Here is a 21,609-nt window from a genome sequence, read left to right as displayed (position 1 = left end):
TTTTGTGTGATGCTGAGCACCAAGGAAAAGTAAAAAAGACATAATGCAAACCTTAAAATATCTTTCTTGTTCACTTTTGGAATTTTATCTTGAAACACTTATTCTTGTTTGTTTCACAAAATTGCAAGCCTGGACTCCTGAGAATGTTGAAATAAATGGGTACGGTGTCTTGGCTTTTTCTGACCAGAGGCTGATTGCAATTAAATTTAATACAGTGCAAACTACTTGCAATGAAAAATAGGAAAAAATGAAATGCTCATTGAGGCATTTTGTGTATAAACTGTGATATTTATCTGGATGTTGTCATTTTGCCATTGGTTTATGTGCTTGGAAGTTCTTGCCTAAAAGTCAAAGGAGAATAAAATTCTCGAAGGAAATAGATGGGAAGATAATGCATCTAAATAATCTGCCAGTACTTACTATAAACTGTCATATGCAGTTTTGTTTCTTTGGACAAAGTAGTTTCAAGCTTTGAATTATGCTTGTACTATCCCACCAGCAGTCTGTATAATACACTTCTGAGGGAAAAGACGCTCAAAATATCAAATAAGGATGTTTCTACTGAAAAAACTAATACAAATAAAACGGAAAAGATTTTATCTTCCTTTAAGAAGGTCTATTAGGCCATGGTACAGTGAATGCTGTTACAAATAAACTCAGCACCATGGTAACTGGGTTTCTGTGACCAAGCTGCATCATCAGTTTTACCTTATCCCACATATCTTTTACCGTGTTTCCTAGAGGAGTCTGCAAAGGTAGAACACAATTTAGTCAGAATGCAATAATCATGTAGTCTAACTCTTAAAAAAACTATCCCTATAATGTAGCCTGGGATCATTCAGTAATGGGTTTAACCAAAACTCTCTGAAATTGGATGGATTCTGTCTGTCGACTTCATCAGGCTTTGTTTCAGGCACTGCTCATGTTGTTGACCTTTTATTGATAAACATCAGATTAATCATTACCAAAAATGTCTCACGTTTTGAGCACACATATGTAACGCCATCTTTTTAAAAATAAATGTGTTTTTTTAAAGACTTATATACAAACAAACAAACAAAACACAACTTAGATTATATTAGAACCTTGAAAGAAAGTTTCAATTGGTCTCAAGGGGATTTATTTCATGCCGTTAGGTCACAGAGTGTTGAGTACTTTCTGTAAGTTCCTCCTCCAAAATACTGTATCTTGAGAGCTATTATACTGTGATTCTCTCTCTCACAAGCTGCCACAAAATTGTCAGTGTGTTTATTCACCAGAGAAAGAATTTAAACTTCAAACCTAGTGTAGACACTAGTTCATTCAGTGCTCTTGGAGTGGGTTAGATTTTTAACATTGTAAGTAAATACATATTTTTAAATACAGCCTGTTCAGCTACGTGGTTCATTTTTCTGTCTTTCTCCCTTCTTTGTCCACTATTCATTGATGAAAGCATCTTAATTTAACTTCTTGCAAAATTCTTTGATGGACAGAAGCAATGTAAAGGGTTAAACTGACTTGCAAATAATGCCCTATGGGTTTTGAAAATGACAAATACATTCCTTATCTAAGAAATTCTTAATATGTAGGGATTAGAAATGAGTAGCAGATGTTGGAAGAAAGCAAGGAAAAGCCTTTCTTTTTCTGTTACAAGTTTTGGGCCGAAAATTGTAAAAGGGCCAGAACTGCACTGAAGGAGGCTGGATTTAGTCTGGCAGAACCAGCTGTTAAAATCACAGCTGGTTTCTGGACTAACAAAAAGCTTTTTAGCACATTTAGTTCTTTGCCTCTGCTTCCTCTCCAGGGATATGGTGAATGGCTCCGTCTTCTCTTTTCCCTGTCCACGCAGATCTGGACCCGAAAGTCCCTGCTATTTCCATGAGAAAGACACTACTTGCTGACTGTTTGTTCCCAACCCTGTCTTCTATCTCTGTCCCTGCATTGTCTGGTTTTCTCTACAGAAATGCGTGGAATTTCTGTAGAAATTTGCTCAGCAGCTCATTTCTGGAGGGGTTATACACGATTTTGCCATGGATCTGGCAATTCTGCATGCTACGTTAAAGTATTTGCTTGCAAATGCCGACCTGCTGCTGAGTATACATTAAGGCACTGATGTTCACAGTATAGCTGATAGCTGGTGGAAATGAAATAATCTGTATTGACACATTTGGAAGTTTCACATCTTTTTCCACTTAACATGCTAACGTGATAATTGCTAGACTGATGATTTTTCCAGTGACACGTCTCCTTTTGTCAATATTTAGACCTGTGTATAGAAAGCTTATCTATCACACCTGGCTAATTTTCACTTAATTTAAAAATAAATGGAACATGTTTAGTTTGCAGGGTTAGCAGAACAAAAAGAGGTTTTTATAAACATTTTTCTTGAAACATTCTTTGAAGGATAGGAGAAGATAATGACAAAAGGATACAGAATCTAGCTCAAATGAAGCCAGATTCCGTAAAACAGTCAATTATTTTAATGCCCAAATAAACCTAATTGAATATTGAAGTTGAGACTTCATTTTGCTTACCATTTAATGCAAATGAAAGCAAAATATAATGCGAAATAAAAATAGTAATAACTACCCAATAAAATCACTTAGCAGCACAGCCTGTGAGGCAGACAAATTTTTAGCTAAGTGATTCTGTGTGTCACTGGGCATTTGTTCATGGGGTTTAAATACTGAATCCCAGGGCTTTATTATCTAAACAATTCATTCAGTTCTGTCATAGTGTTTGTTTGCTGTACACTATTAGTGATTAGGTAAGAATTTGTCAGTGAAAGAACATAGGCAGTAGTATTTAGAGTACCCCAAAGGAACTGAAAAACTGTATTAACCTTAGTTTTGTTAAACTTCAGTGCTATTTGCAGGACTGATCCTCAGGAATGAGTGTGACCACACAGATCTGTAAGAATAGGTATCATGGCCTTTGAATGAATCATCTAACCACTACTTTGAAAGGTTGAAATACTTTTTTTTGTATTAAATACAACATTTCATCTACATGCAACTGTAATTCCTGCCACAGTTCAGTGTTTCCATTCATGTCTTGCGAATGTGCTATATCTATTGGGGTCAAAGGTTTATTCTCTTATCTTTAATGGTAGCATTTCTTTTGAGATGAATTAAGTTCACCTACTTAAAGCTTTTATTCTATAACTACTTAGATAGTTTTGCTTTATTGTGGTAAATATGGATATCCCACTTACATGGCAGAGAATTCAGTCATGGTCAGCTTTGACTTAGTCTCAATGGTTATGAAATCTTACATGTAATACAAATGTTTCACAGGGTTTTCAATGTTATACATATGATGTATCATAATGTTTTGAGATCACTGAGTTAGCTACAGTGTTTTTTTTTCCACACCTTTTTCTTCAGATAATGAAAAGCCACTTTTAGGTTCTGCTTTTGGGCACTTTTGTCTCACAATCTGAAGGATAGCTAGTATTCTATAAATACGCCACTGTGAATTTGCAACATGCATCTATACATAAAAGAGGCATAATCCATACTTTCTTCTACCAGGCCATCATTATTACTAGTCTTTTTTAATGCTAATTTGTTTTCAATATCACAAACATATAATCTGAAAACAACTTTTTGTCTATTACATTTTTAAAAGATCCAAAGAAAAGCTTTTTCTCTGCATGATCACAGTCATCATGACAGCTTTGCTGTCCAGCTACATGCTTATTAATATATCTTTGGTTTTCTTTGTAATACATGGTGCAACTTGTGCTGAAACTTGGAAATGACTGCTTTCACTGCATATCTGACACAGTGCTTCTGTACTGAAAACCTCCTCGCTGTATTGTAGTTTCCCTGTGTCTTGGAAACAAATCTGATCTTTGCCATTTGACTACAATCCTATTCCATTTTAATGCACCTTTATTATTTTTATTTAACACACATTATTTCATATATTATTTCTCAGTAAATGGTTTTAATTTACCCAGCCATGAGTTACAGTTACTTATGAAATGTCTCAGATAGCTTGTCTTTAATCAGGCATTCTACATGTAACTTTTACTGGCCATTCAGCTCCATATACTTCACCATTTTTGTGCAAGCCTTAAAAATCAGAAATGTGGTTAAGCGGAAAGAAAATGTGCTTTGCAATCAATAGTCTTGATAGAAATATTCTGAATTATTCTGTCTAGCAAGTATTGCAAAGGACTCTGCAAGTCTCTTTGATGCTGCTGAAGGATTATGTTGTAGCTTCCTACACCCTGCAGACACAGCTGAGTATCTGATTTCCTGAGTGGTAGTGCTTTTTTCAACAAAAATCTGGAAATATTGCCTTCATCTCTTTCAATTCTCTGCCAGGCTCCCATCCAGACTAAGAGATTCAGATGGCTTGTTTTTGGCAGAAAAAAGAAAATTCCCCCAGTCCCATAAATTAGAAGTGTTGGAACATCTGCAGAATTCCAGTTACTTAAAAGGCCAGGGTTACAATTGGTTTGTACCCTTTCACCTGACACTTCCAATAAACTTCTGGAACAATGAAACTAAACTGCACCCTACGAATCCAACATGATCAACTTTCAGATTTTATCACAGCCCTGTGAAACAAGGTGCATTTCTATGTATTTCAGCTATTAATACTATTTGCATAGATGAGAGGTGGAGGATTTGTTTTAATAGAAATATAAATTCCTAACTTTCATGTTTCTAAAAAAAATAATATATTTAGATTTTCACAAGGGTTTTTAAAATGAAAATCAAATACAACTATAAAATGTGTTATTAAATAAATATTTAAAATTATTAGAATTTTGATCCAAAGGCCCAGAACAGGGAATGTTGTATGATGCTTGAATGCTTGTGGTTGATAATGCTGTAAAGTAGGGTACAGTTTTGCCAAATCCGTGTCACTTTTGGAACCACCAGAATTCTGCATGGTTCTTCTGTAGGTATATTTCCACAGAAGGAGAACATTAGGACTCTGGTAGGGAAATGCATAAAAGCAACAGAGACTTGCTTTGCCTTAAGACTGGACAGGGTTATAATCACCCTCCACAGCTTTGGGAAACAAGACTCTTGGTTTTGCATTTAAATCTGTTTGGCAATATGCACTATGTCTCCCAGCCACTTGGCTATTTGTAGAATTTGCTGTATTCAGGGGGTTTGAAATACTTTAAAACAAATTGAGCTGAATGGGGATCTTAAACCATTTCCTGATTGGTGTGTCTTCTAGCCCCTAATGTGCCTTTCTAGGTCTTAGTTATTTCCTTTTCATAAAAAAATAATTGCTCTTAAAAATGTCTGGTTGGATTTCTTTTGTAAAGAGAGCTGAACTGAGGAGCTGTGGGCAGATTAACTGGACTGCTTCGTTTAGTAGGCTCTCTGAGCTTTGAAGAATGCTTCAAAAGTATGGAATAAAGCTCTTTTTCTTCCTATTTTTACATGGGCTAACAACTTCCCAGTCTTTTAATTTGCTGTCCTGTTGCATTAGAGTTCATTATCTTTGTGTTACAGTTTAGTAATTCTGTCTGAGTTTCTATCCTTTCTCTCTTCTGAGTCCCTGCTGAAAATGGCAATACAAGTAACACAGCAGAAGCTTGTATACAGACAGAAGATATAATGAGAATAGCACTTCTCATGGGAATTAAATGCTGCATCACAGAGTTTCATTTGCAAATATCTGCAATGGAAAAGCATGTTTAAAAGTGCATTCAGATTTACTGTTTGGAGTCTCTTCTCTTCTGTACTATGCTTGCACTGTTCACATTATAAAACAAGGGATGCAGTTTGAAGTTGGTTGAGGGATAGATATGTAAATTTGGAGGAAAACAAAGTCAGAAAACAGTTTTAAAGTACAGTAAAGATAAAAGTGACTTTAAACCTACAACTGAATTCAAAAAGCAATTTGCAAATATCGTTTAATAATATCTTTAATTTAGGAGTGAGAAATTCAAAGAACAAAGACTTCAAGTGACTTGAATTTGTCCAATGTTTTTTGGCCAGATGGTGGCAAACTACAGGTCTTCAAATAACAATTCCTATATTATTCTATGATATCATAAGATATTAGAAGATTCTGAGTAAGATCATCATGTTGGCTTTGAACACACAGATCATGTTGAGTGGAAAACCTGACCAGTGATGTCCCAATCCAGATGAAGTTTTTTGCAACATAATAAAAGGTGGAGAGAATATGTATGGATAGTTCATATGTGGAACTGCTAATTCAGTGAAATGACTACCTAATGTCATGACTAAATGTATTTAGAGAGTTACTAACTGAAAAAGAAAAAAAAGGATATACAGCATGGAACAAAATACAGTGTCTCTTGTATGACATGTGTTCCCTGTGACCTTCAAAGGATCTTCCATCAAATCCTTTGATTTTTAATATGAAACTTGAGAAAAACTTAAAATGTCAATGTAGGTATTTTTTCTTTTAATGACAAAGAATGCAAAACTTCCAGAAAGGTAATCTTGACTTTCAAAGAGATCTTGTCAGCTCTGTTGATGTCAGTATCAAAAGAAGTTAATAATTATCTGAAGAAAACACATTTCTCTTAGTAACTTTTTTTCTCATACAAAATTTCTCAGGTTAATCACAGAAGCAGATCTGCAGGGGTATACTGTGCACCTTTACTTTTGCAGCACACTGTCTAAATGCTAGCAAGATTCTTACAGGCAATTACAGCATTATACCTTCTCTGGCATGACTAAACTTATGTTTGATAGGTTGCAAGGAGAAAAACCTAGTAGTTATCTTAAACATATATTTCTTGTACAGTATAATTACCAAAGGAGTGGGTTGCCTTTTTGCTATGTATAGGTCACATGTTTGGCCATGTTGTATATCATTTAAAGGAGACCATAGCAGCTGTTGAAGGTGAACAAGTAACCTGTGGAAAATTGTGAGTGAATTTCATTGCTATACAATTAGTTTTTACTTGAGAGAAATAAAGCTTAGCATTACTATTAAGTGTCATGAACATTTCAGCCAGGATAGGCTATATTCTGTGGAGTACTGGTACTAACTTTGATCTGTGCCCACTTCTAAAAGACTGCTAGCTTCACTAAACTTGTGAAGCTTCCAGAGGACTTCCCAACAAGAGTTTAATTTCTAAATGAATCGCCATCAAGGTCAGTTCTGAAAATCATCTAGATGAAAGAAATAAAAATGCCTTACTGCAAATGAAGCAATGATTATTCTTTTTTTTTCTTTTTTTTCTTTTTTCTTTTTTTTCTATAAGGAGGAAATGAAATTCTAATACAGTAATTCCCTCTGGACGCTCTTTAAAATTTCCTTCAGAATGCAATAGGATAATCCTGCCTACCACCTCCTTTGGTTGGGATTGTGCATGATGATTAAGACAATGACATCTTTGGTTCTGCTCAACAGGAATTATCAGCAGAATAGTGCACAGCAACATTTATTCATTTATTTATTATGTTTCATTTTACAGAAATTTTTAGGGTTTTAGAGCTTAAAAAGGCACATCTTTTGCCTATTATGTTTCTTTCAAAGCTACACCCATGAAAAGTAAAAGTAGCTTGGAAATGCTATAAATTCTAATTTTTTCACATACTAATTTGTTCTCCTTTGAATTTTTCATAAAGACAAATCAGGCAACACATTTCTGTGCCTTAGTTTCCTCAGCTGGAAAAGGAGGGGAAAAAAAGACGCTGTGCTAACTCCCACATATATTGGGAGGATAAATGCATTGGATAAGCTTGAACGGAAAGCTTTACTGAGGATATTTACAATAACCTTTATTTTGCCTGGCCTCCCATCAAAAGAAACACAGGGTTAATTCTGGAAGCTAATTCTTGGAACTATGCTGTTGTATAAATCTAACCTTGGTATTATTCAGTGCTATGTTCTAAAAAACACCACACTTTTTTCTTTTTTCTTTTTTTTTTTTTTTTTTCCAAATAGTACTGCACCATAATTACAATTGCCGTAGAGGCAGGAGCTAAGCAATTAAATTCTCCATAGGTGTCGCATGTAATTGTTCCTAGCGAATCAGAAGATTAAACATGGCAACAATGCACAGCACAAGATAGCCTAAACTCAGTTTTTCCAGCAGAACTGCAAATAGTAGCAAATCAAAAGGCTGTTCTCCTTAATTACCACTGTATGAGGCATCAAGCTAAAAGCAGGCTCACTCTGTAATGTTTTCTATACAACTACAGTATGTACATACAATGCAAGCCTTTATGCACCACCTAATAGACAATATTATACACACAATTATTGCTAACTTTCATTTTACAGGGAGAAATCACTGGTGAGCCTAGGACATTGGCCTCTCAGCTTCCCCAGCAAGCAATGTGTTGACTAAACTAAGGGAACAGTTTTACTTCCTGAAGCCAGTAGAGACTATTTATACTTAAACACATTTCTTCACAACTTACAGCATGTTGTATTAGGTGAGAGTCTGTGAGCTGGATGGGCTGCACTCTCTGCGAGGTTTGCAAGCTGGAACTTGTGGAGCACTTCACCAAGTTTACACATTTTTTCTCTCTCTTTATTCAGAAATCAGCTATCCTGCTGATCAGAAGTCCATTTGGGACTTGAACTCAAGTCACCAGGAGTCAAAGAGCTGAAACAAATAAAAATGATGTCGGTTTTCAGGAATAATGGACATTCTTGTACATTAATATAACGTAAGGAACCAATCAATATATTATTATTTTTTTTTTTGCTCTGAGCCAACATAAGCATTGGTGCAAGCTGAAATATCTGTAATCCACTTTTGCCAGGATTATATATAGTTTCACGTCATTATTTCTTTAATCAGCTTTTCAAGTGCTGTAAGGCAGCAAGCTATCCCAGTAATGAGTTTCTTCCTATTGTAGGTTAACTGCTTGTTGAGATTTCCATTCAGTTGGAGAAACCATCTTGCTCTCTGACATGTTTTTACTGATTATCAGGGTTACTGGGTACACTGTGCACTGAATTTTAATTGGCATCAAGCTATATATTTTTAGTGAGAAAAATGGGAAGTGCTTCTTATGAAATCCTTGGGAATTCAAGTGCTTTCTATGAGGAGAAACTGATTCATAAGATTTACTGATTCACACATCAGAAGAAAATTAAAAATCAACCTTCCTATGTATAAAACGTTCACCTGAGGCATAAACAAAAGAAATAAAATTGTGAAAATCCTTATTTGAACATACAATTATTCATGTTGTTATAGCAAGTATTATTTTAATTGCTGTACAAAGTCGCCAGCTGGCAAATGGATTTTAACTTTCAGCTTATTAACCTGTTTTATCTATGAATTGAAATAACTCAATTGTACTAAAAAATAACTCCAAACAACTACATTTTATAAACATTTCTTTTAGGCATATTAATACAGCAAATAATGCTCATCTTGATCGTACATTAATAAACTGGAATGTTGGAGAAAAAAAGAGGGAAAAATGAATTTCTCAGTAAGTTGTCTTAAGGATGGAAAGCGAAATAAGCCTAGGTACTTAAATACTGGTAACCACAGAGATGCACAGTTTCAAATTTTATAATGAGAGACAGAAAGAAATACATTTAAGTTGGAGTGCATCAAATGTTTGTTAATTATGGTACAAGAGGTACATCCTTCTAAGGAGAATAGGTGCTGTCTTTCCAGATCATAGGTATGAAATCTATTACTTCAACTTCTTGAAAAGACAGAAATTATAGTGTGTGCCCTCATATCATCACAGTCCAGCCAGCTGGGGGGAAAAAATGAATTCTCTAAAGCAGCTTGTAATTCCACATACTTGCCACCAGTTAATTAAAAGGTAATGTCCATAATCCACATTTTCATTAGTAAAAGGCAGGTAAAAGGATAAAGAGAATCATTAAGAAATACTGTAGCCAAGGTAACACCATGTATTTGTGGAAATGAGATACGTACTTTTTGCGACCATTTTATTAGTGATGACCACTCTGCACAAAATATAGATCTTCATTACGTATATCAGCAAAGAAGTTGCAGCTATGTTTATTCCTTTAGAAATGTTTTAAGCACTGCAGACTAAGCTAGCCTAAAGATGAAAAGCAACGTAGATTTTTTTTTCTCATTTGCATGAGGTGATAAGCCACTGTTAAGCTACGAATAGTGGAAAGAGAAGAAATGAAAAATATACTAATGAAAATATTGCAATGAAACTCTCTCAATGACTCTCTCAATGCCTTCAAACAGGCTGATTTGTAGTTACTTGCACAGTTATTAATAGTTTAATTTTATTAGTTCACTGCAGAAAATCCTGATTTACATCTTGTGCAATTAAGTGATGAGTCAGAGTCAATCACATACTAGTCTCAATTACTCTAATGCAAAATTGAAGGTGACCTGAATATGTTTTTTGACACTGAACATACAAAAAGCATTCTGAAAAATCAAAATTTTGTATTGAGAAAAGTAGACCCCAAAAGGCAGAACTTCACCAGCTCTTTGAAAGTCAGTGGGGTGACTAAATCCTGATTGCAGTGACAGAATAAATAATGAACTTAATCCAGATTTACACTAGTGTCAATTTTAGAAATGTAGCCTGTAGCCATCTGATGAAAAAGGTAATCCTACAAATACAGAAAGAATATTTTAGGATGGGAAATAGTCTAACTTGTGTGCTGAATAGCTATGTGGGAATTTGCTGCAGTAATTACCCTCCTATCATTAGTGACAAGTAATTGCTATAGCAACCCCACTGCCACCTGTCTCACACACTCTTTCTCTCTCTCTCTCTTTCAAACACACACTCACACTCTCTCTCTACATATTCATATTATTGAAACAAAAGCAGAAAAGCCAGTAGCTTAATGTCATTTATTGAATCACTGTTTTTTCTAATCAACAAAATATAACCTCTTCCTCCCTTGCCAACTCCTCATAAATATTTATCAAAAATATAATGTTTGTGTTGTAGAAAATAGTGCTGTTCAACCAAAGTATCTCCATTCAGCGCTAATTCTTTGGGGGAGAGAAAAGAGAACTCTCACAGCTTGAGTTCTTTTTTTACTGTATTGTACACACTGGGCCGGAGACTGATTTCACAGGTATGGATGTGAATTCTAACAAAGGCAACCACATAACATATGTAAAACTGGCTTGGTATTCACAGCCAGGGCAGCTGAGAATAGTTCCCTTTCATTTAGACTCATCTAAAAGACCATCTACAGCTGTTTTCTGTGGCTTTCTGTCAGCACCAGGTATTGCTTTATGGTACGCAAGCATTTACAATTTGTACACAATGTTTTAGTCTTGTCAGCAGCAGGCAGGGACTGAAGAACAGATAGCAAGGTTTCACTATGGCATCACCTAATCCTGCTTCCAGTCTTCGGTTTTGCTCTTGACAATATCAGTGGAACCTGTCTTTGAAACCTTAAAATAATTGGCATGATATCAGTTTGTCTGTATTTGAAAGAACCAGAAATTTGCTATTCCCTGTGATTAGGCAGCAAAAGAAGAAGCGGGAACTGTTGCTAATCCTTTTCTTCCTCAGTTTACAAAAGCCCAGTTTTGCACCTCCAGTTACAAGCGGTCTCCATAAAGCGATGCTCCTGCTACATCAGCATAGGACATAAAACTGGCTAAAATCTTTCTCACCACTAGATGTCACCAAAATACCAACTAAAAAGGGTTTAGATGCACAAACAACTCTAGATCTCTCTAACCCTATCACTCAGCATGTACAAATGCGAAGATGAATTAAAACAGCATTTTAAATATGAAAGAACAGTAAGGAAATGCATGAACAGCATGTCTTGACATAAGCCATTTGCATCCCACATGTTTATTCCACCTCTTGTGATCAAAAGAGACCATTCATATTTAGTTCTTAATATATGTCATTTTTTCTAATTTAAGACATAGATTTTCTCATTCTGCTCACTCCATCCAAAAATAACTCTGTCCAACAGTTCTTAATGATGCTAAGGAAGAGAATGGAGATCCCTACTGAAGTACAATGGTACTATTATTTTATTTTATTTTTCTAAATAAATCATAAGGGATATTATTTCAGATAGAAGCTTGGGTGCAAAAAGTAAATACATAGCAATATATTTATGCAAATGAACCTTACAGTCTTCAGGTTTTTGCTGAATAGAAAATAGATTTTAAAAATTTCATATCAGTGAGGTAATCTTAATTTTAAAATTACCATACAGACTTTTAATAAAGGCAGTGTAAGGTATGTGCCCCTTAAATCCACAGGAAACCCATTCCATCCACTAGCAATCTGAATGTTTTATCTGCTTGCTTTAGAAATGAACATGAAGAAACCTGTTTGCAATCAGCTTAGCTTTTAGAGTGGGAAGGTTGGCTGGTCATGTGAAGCACAGGCAGACTTCAGCTTTCAAGCAGGAAATCCGTGTACTGTCCCTTAAACTATTTGTCTCATCTATTTCTGATTAAATTATTCATTCTTTCTTTGATGTTCTATCTCAAGACAATATGGCCTGTCAAAATACAGGGTGTACAAGCAGAAAGTAGTATTCATTTTGCAGCCACTTGTAGTCCTTCTGCACTAAACCTTGAAGCAGTATATATTAATCCTAGGGATTAGGTGGTAAATGATGTCCTATATTTTGTCACCCATATATCTTGAATTATTCCATATATTTGAGAATTAAATGGCCACCTATATTGTTAACGGAAAATTTGTGCCTTTTAACAATTGGGAATAACTTAAAGACAAATGAACAACAAAAGAAAAAAAAAAGAAAACTTTGCAAATATGTAAAACATGACATGCTGTCTCAAAAACTTTATGGAAAGAGTTATAACATTAACATAACATGAAAATTTTAGTAATGTAAATTATGACATGGCTATGTAATGGCACACTGATGTTCCATAAGTTTTTTTTTCTTCTCCTCAGAGTACTGATAATGTCATCAAGATTAAAAACATAGGTTACAGAAATGCACCCTTTGTGATGTTATTTATCAGTATTACAAATCCTGCTCACAGTTCAATGTCACAGTGTCAATATACTGAGGCAAAATCCTAAATCTGATGAAAATCATGCATAATAAAATTGAATCTTAAATTTAAAATACATTAAAAGAAAGCTCGCATCATCTTGTGTTATATCAGGCTGGTATCAGAGTAACATTGTATTTATATTTGCATATGATTTCAGATTCATGGACCTACAGCCATGAAATAAATAGGTGTTCTACATATTTTGCCCTATTATCCTTCCTATCCCCACCCAGGTTTCCACCAATGATAAATCCAAACCTAATCTCCACATATGCATGTTGGCTTAAAATCAGTTGATGTTCATCACTCCCTAAGCAAAGATGAAGAGGGGATAAATAGTTTGATTCAGTAGCCATCAGAGATAACGCTGTGCTATGAACAAGATGCAGGAGATGTATAGCACCCCATAAGTGCTTTCTTTACACGTGCCAGTCCACTCATCCCGTGCCCAAACCTCTAACATACTCAGAGTTTCTTGTAACTCTGCTCTACTATAAGTTGAGACCGTTTAGCTTTTTACAGAAAATACCTGTCTTTTTATGGATTCAGGTCCCTATCTGGAGTCCTTCAGAAAAACAAATTCCAGAGATTTTCCTGAAACTTACTCTTAGAAATGAATGTTTCATTCCATTATTTCTGTGCTCAGTTCAGCCAACCAAATAAATTAATTTTACTTTCAGCAATGAAGAGGTATTTATACAATTTACCTCCTGAACGTCAATGCACAACTAAAGACATGTCATAATGCCTATGACAGTAAGCATTATAATCCAACAGTGGGTCAAGAGTCAAGTGTTTAATAGAACATGAACTTGCTGTTTTTGCACCTTCAACTTAAGAAGCTGACCTCTTCTTGATTGTACCAATGCAACAACTCCCCCCAAAGGTGGAGGCAAGAGCTTCCTGGGGGTTATTCTAAGAAATTGTATTCTCATAGTTTAGTTGATGCTTGCAAGAAAGCTCACAACAGTGCCTTCTTATTTGCTGACAGAACTAGTATCCACAGGTCTTAAGTTTATGGGTAGAAAGGATGGTTATTCCTCTAATGTAACAGAAATAACAGAAGAAAATATATCCAGTTCACACCTGACTGTGCGTTCTGCAGACCTAAGATCATTCTATTAAAGTCAAAGCCCATTAGCAGTGTGTAAACAACATCTTAGACACTGACTGTTCATGTTGAATATATTTTTAAATGTTTTCAGTTCTCATTCAAGGCAGAAATGTCAACACTTTTGCCAGACAGTAAAGGGCAGACATTAAAGGGTGCTACAATCTTGAGGCTGCCATCTGGTATCTTTGAGTGCCAGTCCTGATGGAAAGGAGAGGTGATACTTAGGAAGGATGCAAAAGGATAGGCAGTGGGAGGGATTGGAGGGGGAGAGGCTTTGTCAGGAATTTCTGTTGCTCTTTCACATTGACTTTTCACTAAAATCTTGCACATAAATGATTTTTTTTGTTTTGTTCTAGAGATGAAAACTGCTGACCTCTCAAAATCTGCTTGGTATCTTATGAAATCTCAGTGCCTTATACATGTGATTCAAATACAAATAAAGGATTGATGGCATTTACAACGTCTTCTACAGAAGGCATATTGATGGGGATTCATGAGTCACAAACAAATTGCACATGTGAAAGCAAACTGTATTGGAACACATTGCACTTCCATCCAGAGGCTGTTTTATGAAGCTAAATACTATGGCTTACTCATTATGGGGGAAAACTGTATTTTAAATGGTAGTGGAACATATTCTCTGACACAAATGAATGAGGAAAGTTCTTTTCCTTTTCCGCTGTTGGCAAAAAAGGAGAGAATCACTGCCATCCCAGTAGAATGGCAAAGGTCTGGGAATCCAAGAGAATGCAGATTGTGTTGTTTCCTCCCCACTGGACTTATGCTGATATAAGGGATTCCCAAGTCACTCCCAGATAAGTAGGGATGGGGAAGTCAGAATCTATTTTATTTTTTCTGTCAAAGATCAGTGGTTGTATTTCCCTTTCTGACCAACTTCTTCTACCCTTAAAACATAAAATCTACATTTACAGCCAGAAACGTTTGGTGAGATTCTAGATTTCTAGCTGTGATGACAGATATTTGGAATCATTTTGTCCAAAACTCGGGAATTATTTCTCAGATAGGTATACCAAACATTCATTCAGCTTATTGAAAGGCTAACCACTTTCTAGAAAGGAGGTGTATGTTTTGAACCTCTATTGTCCCTTACAATATGGTCAACCAAATTTCAGAATAAATTGTACTTCAGGCACTTAACTGAATACTAGTATATTTACACTGTTATAGCTGAAAGCAAAGATAACAAATATGGAAAGCATTAGACCAAGATGTTAGTTCTACAAATCAGATCAAAATCAATAGAGTGCTTGGTGCTGCAAAACTAACCATTAAAAACAGAGGTTTCCATTTGGAAGCATCACTCATAATTTGAGTTAAAATATCTCCCAAGATAGGTCATGTGGAAAATGATGCCAAAATAACTGGTAAGTCAGTAGCAATCTGCAGACTCTTTCCATCTCTTGGCAGACTGATCATATTTTTAAAGTGAAAAACTGGGGTGTTGTGTTCAGGGGTTCTCAGGGAAACATTCTGGCACAGGGAAGAGGAAGCTGGCCAGGAATTTGAAGAAAAAAAAAAAAAAGGGCACTCTTCATCTCACTTTCACTGCTAAAATAGAAAATTGGGACACTGTATAGTAAGGACAGGTTGGGATAAATTTTTGTCACTGTGTCACCTCTTCCCTGTCTCCACTCTCAATCTCATTCATTCACATCTTGTCCTCAACATGTGCATGTCAACATGCATGCCACCGATTCTGTGCATGATTTTGCTTTTTCTGCACTCAGTTTTGACAACACAACTCAAACATTCTTAACTCAGAATCTCCCATCTCTTAAGCTCATTAGCTTAAGACCTCTAGCTGAGAGAACAGAACTTAAGCTTTCTCTTCAGAAATACTCTCTCATTTCATGTTATGATTTCCTTTTCCTCCTTTTTGATCATTTAGCACTCAGGACCAACATTTCAACACTGAAACTTCCATCACTTGACACTCAGGGTACTATTCTTCTCTCTCTCCTTTCCTACAATCCCTTCCAAGGTCAAAGACTTTCCTTTGGTTTGTAAACTTACCTTCCTTTATTATTAAGTCCATACCTCAGCATACTCCTACACTTTACACATGCACACTCCCTGTCCTCTTGCTGACTGAAAAGTTTGAACATATGGTTATAAAGGCAATGATGAATTTTGTATGCATGGAGGTTACCTGTGTGAGTTACAGACTTTATTATCTTTTCTTTCACTCCATCTCTCTACTAAACTCTTGCAATATGTTTCACAATATTTCAGCAGAATCCATAATTCTGAGATTTACAGGGAGTAAATCTCATACTTTATTACACATACTTTATTACTAAAATTTAATGTGTTCTGGAGGAAAAGATAGTAAACAGTAACAAAAGAGTTACCCTCCAGGAAAGTTGACTAGAGCAATAACAGAAGAGGAATGCCAAATATTTTCCCCAGTTATAACTTGGAAAATATATTAGACTTGAAAATATATAGTAACTCGGAGCCCATCATGGTAACAAGAATACTATCAATTTATAAGTGGTCAAACATTGTAAGTAGTCAAAAGTTAGATTTTCAGGAAGAACAGGTGATATTCAACAAAATTGCAGAAAACATTGATTCTCAGAGCATAAACACCATCTCTTCTGCAATGGTGGAACAACCTATTCCCTGATTAACAAAGGAAAACTTGAATGCTTCTGAATTCAGCAGAGATAAAATCCATTAACTTTACACACACATCTCTACATCTCTACAGGATCAACACCTCAGAGTAGAAAATGCAGACTTTACGGTTTAAATCTTCTTAGTGGACAAAGAGCTGTAAAAACAAGGACTGAATTCACAGTTAAATTCATTGTGACTTTCACCCTATGTATTTTTAATCTGCTCCTTCTATTATTTGATATTAGTTTAGGGTTATCATATTTGGAAGGTACTGTATTTAATTTGCATTCAATTTAAGAAAGCAGTTGTCTTAGAAGTAGGTTAGAGGTTGATGAATATTGATGAATATTTATCCCAGCTATGTTCTAATGGTATAATTATTTAGCAGGGAGGATTTTTAGGAAATTCAAGAAGGAAACAAAATGTAGAAATAAATATAAGCTAATTTGAATATAGGCGTGTAAGTATGGTAGAGTTGTGGAGTCTCAACTTGTGGACATAATCAACACATGGCTGGATACAATCCTGGGAAACCTGCTCTAGCTCACCCAGCTTGAACAAGGAGTGGGACTAGATGGTCTCAGGAGGTCCCTTCCCACCTCAGCCATTCTGTGATTCTGTGATCCTCCAAGGCTAATTTCTTCTACTAGCTAGAAATAGCCAAGTTTTCCTACTAAAACACTGTTGTTGCAAAGTAGAAACCAAAAGCATGAAATAGATCTCAATATATCCTGTCTATAAATATGATCTTGTTACCACAGGAAATAAACTGTCAGTTAATTTAATTAAAAAAATAAAACCACAGCTCAGATGAAAGCTAGCTTGGAAGTAGCCCAGAGGTCAGAAATTGAAATCTTTGAAGTATGCTCAGTCTTCAACATATGTCCTTGCATGGTGCTGTTTATAAGTTTCTGAAAATGGTGAAGACACTCTGCATTTCCAGTGGGTGTAGGAACAGCAGAAACAGTCAAGGAAGTGAACTTCCCAGATGATGCAACGGAAGTAGTGTCTCCTATGCCCATCTGAAACTTCATTTAACAAGCTAAGGTTTACAGTCAGTCTAACATTACAATGTTAAATTCATTCAGAGGCTAAATTGGTTTATTGCAAGTGAAAACGGTATTGCAAGCATTAATGTCATTTCTGAATTTGACACTAGGCATAAATGCTTTGGTAGAATAGAAGTCATGAGTTTGGGCCTTGAACTGTACCTGTGAAAGCTATAACAAAATAATGAAAAAAATCCATGCTAAAGCTACAAAGGTGATTAAGAAGACAAGAAGTTGCAAAATAATTTTGTCAGTACTAAGGAAGTCTATGTAAGAAATTAAAGTTTTGAAAAATTAAAATGGTCGAGTGTTCATGAATAGTTAGTGAACACATTAGTGTTCACTAATTTGAAAGAGTTTGGGCCTCATTTTTCAGAACACTTTGAATAACAAGCACAGATCCAACTCATTTCAGTCACAGCTGTGATCATTTGGCACTTCTATGTATCTGCCAAGGATGACTCAAATAGGTACCCAGAAAGTGTGGCCATTTTTAGCAGCCATTAGGAGCCATATGTGAAATTTTGGTTTAAGTGTCTCGATTACCATCACATTACAACTTTGTGGTAGATTCAGTTCTCACTGTCACAATTCAAATTCCTCATCCTTCACCTACAATTTCCAGACTCCTACAGACTTTCCTAGTTACATGATGGATGAATTAATTTTCTTTTGGTCCTAGTTATATGATGGATGAATCAGTTTTCTTTTGGCAATTTATTCTCTTTCACAGTTTATCCTCGATATGTTCCTAGAACATAGTGTAATGTATTCAATTAGGCAAATGTGAAAAAAATCTACAAAGAACAGGTAAATAAGGACTATACTCTAAAAGTTATGCATGAGTACTGAACTGACTTTACTGAATTAACCTCAGTTCTTGGGTTTCCTGAACTCTGAGTTTCTAACTTAGAAAATTAACATTCTTGATCTCCAGTTTGTACTTTTTTTTTTTGTTTGTTTGTTTTTCAGAAGACATATAGCAAAAATTACCTGCATTGTAACCATGTCTTTTGTGTAACCACCAGCACAGAACTTAGGTGGTATATATGGAAAAATAGTTGGCTGGTAAGTAGTTGACTATTTCCTTCAGCTGATGTTACAGCCATTTTCACAGCATGCTTCATAGGTATTTTTTCACAACAGAAAAATTCTGGAGTAATTAAGGAGGAAATAGTATAGTTATGTCAGTAGATTGCTACCCTGTAGCTAATGAGCCTGTGGTCTTAGCAGGCTTATTAGAATAGATGCAGTTTGACACTAACATGCCTAAACAATTTTTACATTTGAGTTAGTCTTTGTAAACAGGAATTCATCAGACCGTATGGGCCTACCAGCTGCTAGGTAGAGTTGAAGCATGCCTAATGCTCAGTGTTCTGCAGTATTAAGTTGAAACATGCCTTGTGTTCAGGAAATTATATTGCCTAGTTCTAAAGGATTTTTACGAAGAACTAGAACGTGATATCCACTATTATAAGATGAATTGTAGTATCTACAAATTCATAACCTGGTTGTATTTGGCTGGACAAAATTCAGTGGGCAAAATTTAGGTTTCTGCTCCAAAGCATTCATGAGCTAAGAATTCCAGGTGAAATGCTGTGAGAGTTTTAAAATACTAGAAAATCTTTGAACAATATTTATCATCCAACATCTGACATAAGAATGTCAGTCCAGAGTTTAAAAATTTAGCAAATTTAAGTGCAAATCAAAATTGAATATTAAAATAGTAAAGTGTTAGTCAACCTTAAGGCTATACATTTTCTAAAATCAGTGTCTTTTACGTGTAGGAGCAAGTGTGAAAATGATAATATAAAATCATTACCTTTTTGTTCACCTAATCCTTATCTGCTTTCAAACAAATTTAAAGCAAAATGAAGCTTCTATGATCCTAGATTATTTTCTCCCTTTTAAAGAAGTATGAGTTAGTTTTCATAACGCCTCTTCAGAAGGGAAATGGACATTTGCTTCTGGTATCTTTTTTTTTGTGTGGAATGTATGTGACTTCATATTGTCAAGGGTATACAATCTTTTATAAGTAATTTCAAAAAAATATTAAACGAAAGATTGAGAAACCTGTCAATTTTTCATATGGGATCAATATTCCGTATTCTAAAGCAGAAACACAGTATCCTCATTACTGTGGCTTTCTCAAATGAGTTAACAAAAGACTGGGGAAGAAATTTAGTATGGTTGTCTTTCATTATATTAATAATATTTTATAATATATGGCAGTGATGCATAACCTTTCATGTATGTTTACAAAGTAATGACATAATTGTTCATGCTTACATGATAATTAAATGTGTTGATGTTTACAATTAGATGTAATAACATAAAGATGGTCTGAATGTTTGCCAATGTATCTTCTATCTGGATCTTTTAAAAATAATATACAGTAGCAACTAATTAGGTGACTAATCTTTATGGCAATTTACAAATGGTTTGTACAATACACACACAAGCAGACACACATACACATATTAACATTCTTACCTATCTAAACATAATTAGTTGGATAAAGCCAGTACATTTTTCCATATAAGTGCCTTTCTTCTGTCTATGGCATATTACCCTTACAGAACACCTGACTGGATTTAAATTGAAATACAATATAAGTAATTGTGAAGTATTTTATAATAAAGTTTACATTATTTGACATTATGAAAAGAAAATTTTCTTAGCGCTGTGATTTGTATGTACATTTTAGAGTAGTAGCATGAATCAATCAACTCCTGTAGAGGAATGACAAAAAGGGTCATTTATATGTCTGACATGGAATTTACATAAGAATAGATGTTTTTTTGTATTTTGATAAAGACGAAGGTGTTTCTTGTTCACTAAGACTGAAAATCTTGAATGATTTTTTCTTGCAGTGACATTATTAAGGACAAAAGGCTATAAGTACTGTCGCTTCAGAAAAATGTACAACAAAGTCTTTAACCATTGCAATTAATCACAATTTCCTTACAGAAAAGGGATAAATTGTGGGCTATTTAAATATGTACAAATGAATACTAATATATTTCTATTTTGAAAATTTTTGGGGGGGAAAGCTTGGTTTAAGTTTTAAGTTTTCAAGGGTTGGGGATTAATGTGGCTACTGTACATTTCTAACAAACAAACAGTTTATTAAAACTGACCTGTAGGAAACTTAAACACAGCAGGAACTTAATAATCTTTGTTCATTGCAGCTTTACAGAACCCAGAAAAGGGGACAGTGCGTAAGTACTGCTTAACACATTTGATATGTTACAGTTGTAAAACTGTAACCACGAGCAGCTAATCTAATTTAAAAAAAAAATCAGAAGTGATTATTAAGCTTCAAGGGAGCTGTGAACAAGTGTTAGTGATTGAAGAATATGTGGGACTTCCATTCAAACAGTCAAATTAAGTGATCAGCCCCTATTTAGGAGCCTTTTCAATATATTCTATGCCCCAGGGAATCTAGATCCAACCAAGAGCCATGGCCTGTGGTTGTTCTGCCTACATTTGCAACAGCTTGAGGTATGCCATCTCACATGGCTTAGGGAAATTGCTGCCAGCATAAACCAAATAATTCCCTCCCTCTGGTCTTCAAGAATAGCTGGAAAGTGTAATCTCTCATTATCAAACCTTCTGCTTTATTCTGTCCTGCTGTAGCTCAGTGTCATTGGCCTTGTTCACAGTCATCTCATCTTTGTCACAGATACATTTTTTTCAGTGTGACAGAATCACATTTAGTGATCACGAGCTTGACAGATACATGTCTGTAAAAGAAAAAAATATAAAGGGTAAACACGGAAAGATTTCATACAAGTTTAATACAAAATTTATACGTTTTTTTCCCATGAAGGTTCACACATTTCAGTTGAACAGATAAAACATTAATTATGATG

At 35.1% G+C, this 21,609-nt stretch overlaps 1 long non-coding RNA gene across 1 annotated transcript in view; it reads right to left on the bottom strand.

The window, feature by feature from the left end:
- Window positions 1-21,609, bottom strand: part of LOC121070699 — a 213,828-nt gene that overhangs the window by 10,988 nt on the left and 181,231 nt on the right. Inside the window, exons 6-7 of the long non-coding RNA XR_005820176.1 lie at window positions 21,347-21,480; window positions 8,364-8,551 (exon numbers count right to left, since the gene is read on the bottom strand). This is a non-coding gene — a long non-coding RNA (uncharacterized LOC121070699). The remainder of the gene's footprint in view (window positions 1-8,363; window positions 8,552-21,346; window positions 21,481-21,609) is intronic.

This window comes from Cygnus olor, chromosome 5 (genome assembly GCF_009769625.2).
Source record: "Cygnus olor isolate bCygOlo1 chromosome 5, bCygOlo1.pri.v2, whole genome shotgun sequence".
In the NCBI taxonomy this organism is placed as follows: domain Eukaryota; kingdom Metazoa; phylum Chordata; class Aves; order Anseriformes; family Anatidae; genus Cygnus; species Cygnus olor.
Note: the sequence above shows the minus strand (reverse complement) of the source record. Positions and strands in the feature narration are given on the sequence as shown.